Source organism: Somniosus microcephalus, unplaced genomic scaffold (genome assembly GCF_052327205.1).
Source record: "Somniosus microcephalus isolate GS21.2 unplaced genomic scaffold, FLI_Smic_1.0 unresolved_chr3, whole genome shotgun sequence".
Classification (NCBI taxonomy): domain Eukaryota; kingdom Metazoa; phylum Chordata; class Chondrichthyes; order Squaliformes; family Somniosidae; genus Somniosus; species Somniosus microcephalus.
Window position 1 is genome coordinate 31,902,304 of NW_028225181.1, and position 9,762 is coordinate 31,912,065.

At 48.1% G+C, this 9,762-nt stretch overlaps 1 long non-coding RNA gene across 1 annotated transcript; it reads right to left on the reverse strand.

Moving 5' to 3' along the window:
• Positions 1 to 6,432: 6,432 nt before the first annotated feature.
• On the reverse strand, positions 6,433 to 9,471 carry LOC147091348 (uncharacterized). The gene is made up of 2 exons (XR_015075195.1): positions 9,388 to 9,471; positions 6,433 to 8,244 (listed from the first exon to the last, which is right to left on the reverse strand). It is a non-coding gene; the product is annotated as an uncharacterized LOC147091348 (long non-coding RNA).
• Positions 9,472 to 9,762: the final 291 nt, after the last annotated feature.

Below are 9,762 nucleotides of genomic sequence, written 5' to 3' on the forward strand. Positions count from 1 at the left end.
ACTGAAACACACTGATATGCCCCACACCCCTTACTGTGACACTGATATACCTCACACCCCTCACTGTAACATTGATATACCCCACACACCTCACTGAAACATTGATATACCCCACACCCCTCACTGTAACACACTGATATGCCCCACACCCCTCACTGTAACACTGATATACCCCACACCCCTCACTGTAACACTGATATAGCCCACACCCCTCACTGTAACACACTGATATAAGCCACACCCCTCACTGTAACACACTGATACACCCCACACTGAAACACACTGATATACCCCACACCCCTCACTGAAACACTGATATACCCCACACCCGTCACTGTAGCACTGATATACCACACACCCCTCAATGAAACACAGTGATATACCCCACACCCCTCACTGTAACACACTGATATACCCCACACCCCTCAATGTAACACACTGATATACCCCACACCCCTCACTGTAACACTGATATACCCCACACCCCTCAATGAAACACACTGATATACCCCACACCCCTCACTGTAGCACTGATATACACCACACACCTCACTGTAGCACTGATATACCCCACACCCCTCACTGTAAAACACTGATATACCCCACACCCCTCACTCTAGCACTGATATACCCCAGACACCTCACTGTAATACACTGATATACCCCACACCCCTCACTGTAACACTGATATACCCCACACCCCTCACTGTAACACTGATATACCTCTCACTGTAACACACTGATATAGCCCACACCCCTCACTGTAACACTGATATACCCCACACCCCTCACTGAAACACACTGATATACCCCACATCCCTCACTGAAACACACTGATATACCCCACACCCCTCACTGTAACAATGATATACCCCAAACCCTTCATTGTAACACTGATATACCCCACACCCTTCACTGTAACACTGATATAGCCCACACCCCTCACTGTAAGACTGATATGCCCCACACCCCTCACTGTAACACTGATATACACCACATTCCTCACTGTAACACACTGATATACCCCACACCCCTCACTGTAACACTGATATAGCCCACACCCCTCACTGTAACATACTGATATACCCCACACCCCTCACTGTAACACTGATATACCCCACACCCCTCACTGTAGCACTGATATACCCCAGACACCTCATTGTAATACACTGATACACCCCACACCCCTCACTGTAACACTGATATACCCCACACCCCTCACTGTAACACTGATATACCTCTCACTGTAACACACTGATATAGCCCATACCCCTCACTGTAAAACACTGATATACCCCACACACTCACTGTAACAATCTGATATAACCCACACCCCTCACTGTAACACTGATATACCCCACACCCCTCACTGAAACACACTGATATACCCCACATCCCTCACAACACACTGATATACCCCACACCGCTCACTGAAACAATGATATACCCCAAACCCTTCACTGTAACACTGATATTCCCCACACCCCTCACTGTAACACACTGAAATACCCTACACCCTTTACTGTAACACACTGAGATACCCCACACCCCTTACTGTAACACACTGACATACACCACACCCCTCACTGTAACACTGATGTACCCCACACCCCTCACAGTAACACACTGATAAACCCCACACCCCTCACTGTAACACACTGATATACCGCACACCCCTCACTTTAGCACTGATATACCCCACACCCCTCACTGTAACACTGATATACTCCACACCCCTCACTGTAGCACTGATATGCCCCACACACCTCACTGTAGCACTGACATACCCCACACCCCTCACTGTAACACGGATATACCCCACACACCTCTCTGTAGCGCTGATATACACAACACCCCTCACTGTAACACTGATATACCACACCCCTCACTGTAACACTGATATAACACACACCCATCACTGAAACACTGATATAACCCACACACCTCACTGTAACACTGATATAACCCACACCCCTCACTGTAACACTGATATACCCCACACCCCTCACTGTAACACTGATATACTCCACACCTCACTGTAACACTGATATAACACACACCCCTCACTGTAACACACTGATATACCCCACACATCTCACTGTAGCACACTGATATACCCCACACACATCACTGTAACACTGATATACCCCACACCTCACTGTAACACACTGATATATCCCACACCCCTCACTGTAATACACTGATAAACCCCACACACCTCACTGTAACACACTGATAAACCCCACACCCCTCACTGTAACACACTGATATACCCCACACCCATCACTGTAGCACTGATATACCCCACACACCTCACTGTAACACACTGATATACCCCACACCCCTCACTGTAACACACTGATATACCCCACACACCTCACTGAAACATTGATATACCCCACACCCCTCACTCGAACCCTCTGATATACCTCACACTCCTCACTGTAACTCTGATATACCCCAGAGCCCTCACTGTAACACACTGATATACCCCACACCCCTCACTGTAACACTGATATACCCCACACCCCTCACTGTAACACACTGATATACCCCACACCCCTCACTGTAACACTGATATACCCCACACCCTCACTGTAACACTGATATACCTCACATCCCTCACTGTAACACTAATACACCCCACACCCCTCACTGTAACACTGATATACCACACACCCCTCACTGTAACACTGATATACCCCACACCCCTCACTGTAACACACTGATATACCCCACACCCCTCACTGTAACACTGATATACCCCACACCCCTCACTGTAATACTGATATACCCCACACCCCTCACTGTAACACTGATATACACAAAACTCCTCACTGTAACACACTGATATACCCCGCACCCCTCACTGTAGCGCACTGATATACCCCGCACCCCTCACTGTAACACTGATATACCCCACACCTCTCACTGTAACACTGATATACCCCAAACCCCTCACTGAAACACACTGATATACCCCACACACCTCACTGTAGCACTGATATACACCACACACCTCACTGAAACACTGATATACCCCACACACCCCACTGAAACACACTGTTATACCCCACACCCCTCACTGTAACACTGATATACCCCACACCCCTCACTGTAACACTGATATAACCCACACCCCTCACTGTAACACTGATATACCCCACACCCCTCACTGTAACACTGATATACCCCACACCCCTCACTGTAACACTGATATAACCCACACCCCTCATTGTAACACTGATATACTCCACACCCCTCAATGTAACACTGATATACCCCACACCCCTCACTGTAACACTGATATAGCCCACACCCCTCACTGAAACACACTGATATAACCCACACCCCTCACTGTAGCACTGATATACACCACACCCCTCACTGTAGCACTGATATACCCCACACCCCTCACTGAAACACACTGATATACCCCACAACCCTCACTGTAACACACTGATATACCCCACACCCCTCACTGTAGCACTGATATACCCCACACCCCTCACTGAAACACTGATATACCCCACACCCCTCACTGTAGCACTGATATACCACACAGCGCTCACTGAAACACTGATATACCCCACACCCCTCACTGTAACACACTGATATACCCCACACCCCTCACTATAACACTGATATACCCCAAGCCCCTCACTGTAACACTGATATACCCCACGCTCCTCACTGTAACACTGATATTCCCCACACCCCTCACTGTAACACTGATATACCACACAGAGTGACAAAATTAGTCTCCACTTGGAGAGGCAAGGTTTAATCGGGGATAGTCAGCATGGCTTTGTCAAGGGTAAATCATGTCTGACAAATCTGATTGAATTTTTCGAGGGGGTGACTAGGGAGGTGGATGAGGGAAATGCTGCGGATGTGGTTTACATGGACTTCAGTAAAGCTTTTGACAAAGTCCCGCATAGGAGACTGGTCAAGAAGGTAAGAGCCCATGGGATCCAGGGTGCCTTGGCGCGTTGGATCCTAAACTGGCTGAGTGGCAGGAGGCAGAGGGTGATGGTCGAAGGTTGCTTTTGTGACAGGAAGCCTGTGTCCAGTGGGGTACCTCAGGGATCGGTGCTGGGTCCCTTGTTGTTTGTGATCTACATAAATGATTTGGATGAGAATGTAAAAGGGATGATCAGTAAGTTTGCAGATGACACGAAAATTGGTGGGGTGGTAAATTGCAAGGAGGAAAGCCTCAGGCTGCAGGACGATATAGACGTGTTGGTCAGTTGGGCGCAAAAGTGGCAAATGGAATTTAACCCTGAAAAGTGCGAGGTGATGCATTTTGGACGGACAAATAAGGCAAGGGAATACACAATGAGTGGTAGGACCCTAGGAAGTACAGAGGGTCAGAGGGACCTTGGTGTACATGTACATAGATCTCTGAAGGCAGCGGAACAGGTCGATAAGGTGGTTAAAAAGGCATATGGGATACTTGCCTTCATTAGCCGAGGCATAGAATATAAGAGCAGGGAGGTTATGATGGAGCTGTACAAAACGCTGGTGAGGCCACAGCTGGAGTACTGTGTGCATTTCTGGTCGCCTCACTATAGGAAGGATGTGATTGCTTTGGAGAGGGTGCAGAGAAGATTCACCAGGATGTTACCTGGGATGGAGTGCCTCAGCTATGAAGACTAAACAGGCTGGGGTTGTTTTCCTTGGAACAAAGAAGGCTGAGGGGGGACCTGATTGAAGTGTACAAAATGATGAGGGGCATAGATAGGGTAGACAAAGAGGAACTTTTCCCCTTAGTAGGGGAGTCAATAACAAGGGGACATAGATTCAGGGTAAGGGGCAGGAGATTTAGAGGGGATTTGAGGAGGAACTTTTTCACCCAGAGGGTGGTTGGAATGTGGAACTCAATGCCTAAAAGGGTGGTAGAGGCAGGAACCCTCACAACATTCAAGAAGCATTTGGATGAGCACTTGAAATGCCATTGCTTACAGGGCTATGGACCAAATGCTGGAAAATGGGATTAGACTGGACAGGGATGGATGGGCGGCACAGACACGATGGGCCGAAGGGCCTCTTTCTGTGCTGTAAAACTCTATGACTCTATAACTCTATGACCCCTCACTGTAACACACTGATATACCCAACACCCCTCACTGTAACACTGTTATACACCACACCCCTCACTGTAACTCACTGATGTACCCCACACCCCTCACTGTAACACTGATATACCCCACACCCCTCACTGTAACACTGATATACACCACACACCTCACCGAAACACACCGATATACCCCACACACCTCACTGTAGCACTGATATACCACACACACCTCACTGTAACACTGATATACCCCACGCCCCTCACTGTAACACAGATATACACCACACCCCTCAATGTAACAGAATGATATACCACACACCCCTCACTGTAGCACTGATATACCCCACACCCCTCACTGAGACACACTGATATACCCCACACCCCTCACTGTAGCACTGCTATACACCACACACCTCACTGTAACACAGATATACCCCACACCCCTCACTGATACACTGATATACCCCACACACCTCATTGTAACACTGATGTACCCCACACACCTCACTGTAACAACGATATGCGTCACACCCCTCACTGTAACACTGTTATACCCCACACCCCTCACTGTAACAGCTATAGCTCACACCCCTCACTGTAACACTGATATACAAAACACCTCTCACTGAAACACCCTGATATACCCCACACCCCTCACTGTAACACTGATATGCCCCACAACCCTCACTGAAACACACTGATATACCCCACACCCCACACTGAAACAGATATACCTCACACCCCTCACTGTAGCACTGATATACCCCAAACCCCTCAATGTAGCACTGATATACACCACACCCCTCACTGTAACTCAGATATACCCCACACCCCCTCACTGTAACACTGATATACACCACAACCCTTACTGTAACACTGATATACCCCACACACCTCACTGTAGCACTGATATACCCCACAAACTTCACTGAAACACACTGATGTACCACACACCCCACACTGAAACACAGATATAACTCACACCCCTCACTGTAGCACTGATATACCGCACACACCTCACTGAAACACACTGATATACCCACACCCCTCACTGTAACACTGATATACCCCAAACCCCTCACTGTAACACTGATATACACCACACCCCTCACTGTAACACTGATATACAACACAACACTCACTGTAACACTGATATACACCACACACCTCACCGTAGCACTGATATACCCCACACCCCTCACTGTAACATTGATATACCCCACACCTCTCACTGTAACGCTGAAATATGCCACAACCCTCACTGTAGCACTGATATACCCCACACCCCTCACTAACACTGATATTGTAGGAATGTCTAGTTCCTATCAAGAGACTGAGGTCGACTCAGGCGATCAAAGAAATGATGTTTAATGTAAAACTAACTGAGTTTAACAAACAAAATGCAAGAGAACTACGAATACAGGTCGAGTCAGTCCGGAGGCTCCACAAGGACTGCTTGGGCGGTCCCGTAGCTGGCGTCATGACGTCATCACGTTTTTCCCGCCGGTGGGGTATCACCTGATGAATGGCGTGACGTCATTGCCTTTGTCTGCGCTCTTAAAGGGACCGCGCTCTTTACATGCAAACAATATATACAAAGATACAGACTCAGGCTGCATCTAACGTATTGTTAAAGGGAATTATATACAGTTGATCGGAGTCCCTTTGTGGCTCCGCCACAATATAACCACAACCCTCCCTGTAAAACTGATATACCCCACAACCCTCACTGTAACATTGATACACCCCACACCCCTCACTAACATTGATATACCCCACAGCCCTCACAGTAACACTATGATTCAGTGGGGCGGTGAGCTGCTGGTTTAGTGGGGAGGTGAGCTGTTATCATTCTCTGTGCTTGCCCATTAATCTCTATTAGTTTGTTCTTTACACTCCCACACAGGAGTGTTCATTACCTGCTTCTGTAACCTTCAAACCCTCACAGCTTCCAATGTCCTTTACAAAATGGACTGATTCTCTGGCCACACTCACCAGCAGTCCTCCAGACACCCTGCTGGTTTTAAATTCAATCTTCACTCTCACCCCTGCTTGGCAGCAGATGTGTCTCTATCTGGTGTGTGTTTTAACCTAACTTAACCCCGAGCTATTGTAGCTTAATGTTGATATAATTCTATATGTCAACCAGTGTATTCTATTTAAAAATCTATACATACCAATTCTTACAGGAACTTTTAAAAGGTCTGCTTTCAGAGTGAATTCGCTGGTGTTTCAGCAGACTGGATGACCTTGTGAATCCCTTCGCACACACGGAGCAGGTGAACGGATTCTCTCCAGTGTGTACATGCTGGTGTTCAATGAGGTATGATGACTGAATCTCTTCCCTCAGTGAAAGCAACTGAACGTCTCTTGTCATTGTGAACTCGCTGGTGTTTCAGCAGGATGGATGACCGACTGAATCTCTGCCCACATACGGAGCGGGTGAACAGTCTCTCCCCAGTGTGACTGCATCAATGAATTTGCATCTCAGACGGATAATTGAATCCCTTCTCACAGTCTCCACATTCCCATGGTTTCTCCATGGTCCTTCTGTCTCTCCAGGTTGGACGATCAGTTGAAGACTCGTCCACACACAGAACACGTGCATGGTTTCTCCCCGCTGTGAATGGTGTGAAGTTTTTTAAGGCTGTGTAACTTGTAGTGTATGTAACCGTTCCACCTTTAAGAGAACTATTTTAGTAACCGTTCCACCTTTAAGAGAACTATTTTAAGAGTTGCACTACTTTATCTTGGCTGCTGTATATTGTAATACCGGCGGTGACCACACCGGTATATAAGTGCTGTGTAATGATTTATTGGGCAGTACCGCCCTGACCTTCAACCAGTAAAGACCTGTTAAAGTTTACTCTTATGGTCTGTGTAGTAATTCTTAAGATAACACACAGACTTAACATAACTGTTTAAAGCTCTCTCCACAGTCAGTGCACTGGAACACTCTCGCTCAAGTGTGAATGCGTCTCGGTGCTTTCCCAGTCATAATAATGTTTAAAATCCTTTACCACACACAAGAACTGAGAAAGATTTCTCCTTCCGCATTCAAAGGCCGATGATATTCAGGTCCTGATGAATCGAGTGACTCTGTCAGATCTTGGCGTGATGTTTGGTTTGAGTTTCTTTTCTGCAAGTCCTCCCCTTCTAATACCCTGTAATGGGAGATTACAAAAGTCATCACTAAGTACAGGCCAGAAATTCAGAACAGACAATTCTAGTTTCTATGGAACAATCTTTCCTCTCGTGTTTCCCCCAAAAACTGTAAATTCCTGTCCCACACACTCTCCCTTTCCCTGTGCTGAAATCCTTACCCACTGCACCATGCTTTTGTCCCTCACCCCTTCCCTCCCTCTGCTCTGCTCGGCTCCAGTTCTACAGTCCCTGTGAGCGAGCAGTGTGATGGAATATTCTCCACTTGCCTTGATGAGTACAGCTCCAACAACACTCAAGAAGCTCGACACAATCCAGGACAAAGCAGCCCGCTTGATTGACACCCCATCCATCACCTTAAACATTCACTCCCTCCACCACCAGCGTACCGGGGCTGCAGTGTGTACCATCTGCAAGATGCACTGCAGCAACTCACCAAGGCTTCTTTGGCAGCACCTCCCAAACCCGCGACCTCATCCACCTAGAAGGACAAGGGCAGTAGGCGCATGGGAAGACCACCACCTCCAAGTTCACCTCCAAGTCACACACCATCCTGACTTGGAAGTATACCTCCTTTCTTTCATCGTCGCTGGGTCAAAATCCTGGAAATCCTTACCCAGCAGCAATGTGGGAGTACCATCACCACACGGACTGCAACTGTTCAAGAAGGCAGCTCACCACCACCTTCTCAAGCGCAGTTAGGGATGGGCAATAAATGTCGGCCCTGCCAGCGACCCTCACATCCCATAAACGAATATAAGCAAGTGCCTTTGCTGCAGCTGCTCTGGGGAAGGGCCGCGCTAGTGCCCCGACACCGCCCTGTCCATGATGGCGGCGCGGGGACAAGACCTGCATTCCATCACCAAGATGGCGGCTGCTTGCTGGGGTCAACCAGGCCTGTCGCCGGGGAGTAGGCCTTCAGCAACATGGCGGACAGACGCCTCGTACACCCGGGCCTGGCGCCACGGCACAAACACGAGGTCCCGCGGCACTTATTCGGGGCCTGAGGCCTACGCCGGGTGCTTGTGAAGCTTCCCAGACACTGCGGCGCCAATGCCTCCCCGGCCTCTACATTCTCCACCCTCCTATTGAGTCGTTTGTTCGGCCATTACTACAGCAGGAAATGCTCTGACGGAGGTCTGGACCTGATACTTTGGCTCGGTTTCTCTCCCTACAATGTTCCTGCTGTCCGCCATTGCTCCGTCTGCACCACTTGCACTGCGCATGCTAGGAACACTCCCGGTCCTGTGCACTGGGCTCCTGTAGTCATTGATTGGGCACTTCCTGCCACGCAGAGGATTGTGGGGAAACACATCGCCATTGAATGCCACAAAACAGAGAGCAGCTGCTCAGACTGGCAAAAGGTGGAAAGTGGTGTTCCACTATGCTGTTCACAATTTACAAAAACGATTTGGACTCGGGAATTTGAAGTACAATTTCAACATTTGTCAATGATACCAAATTGGGAGGTATAGTTACTATTGATGAAGACTGACAAAATGCAAGAAGACATTAATAAA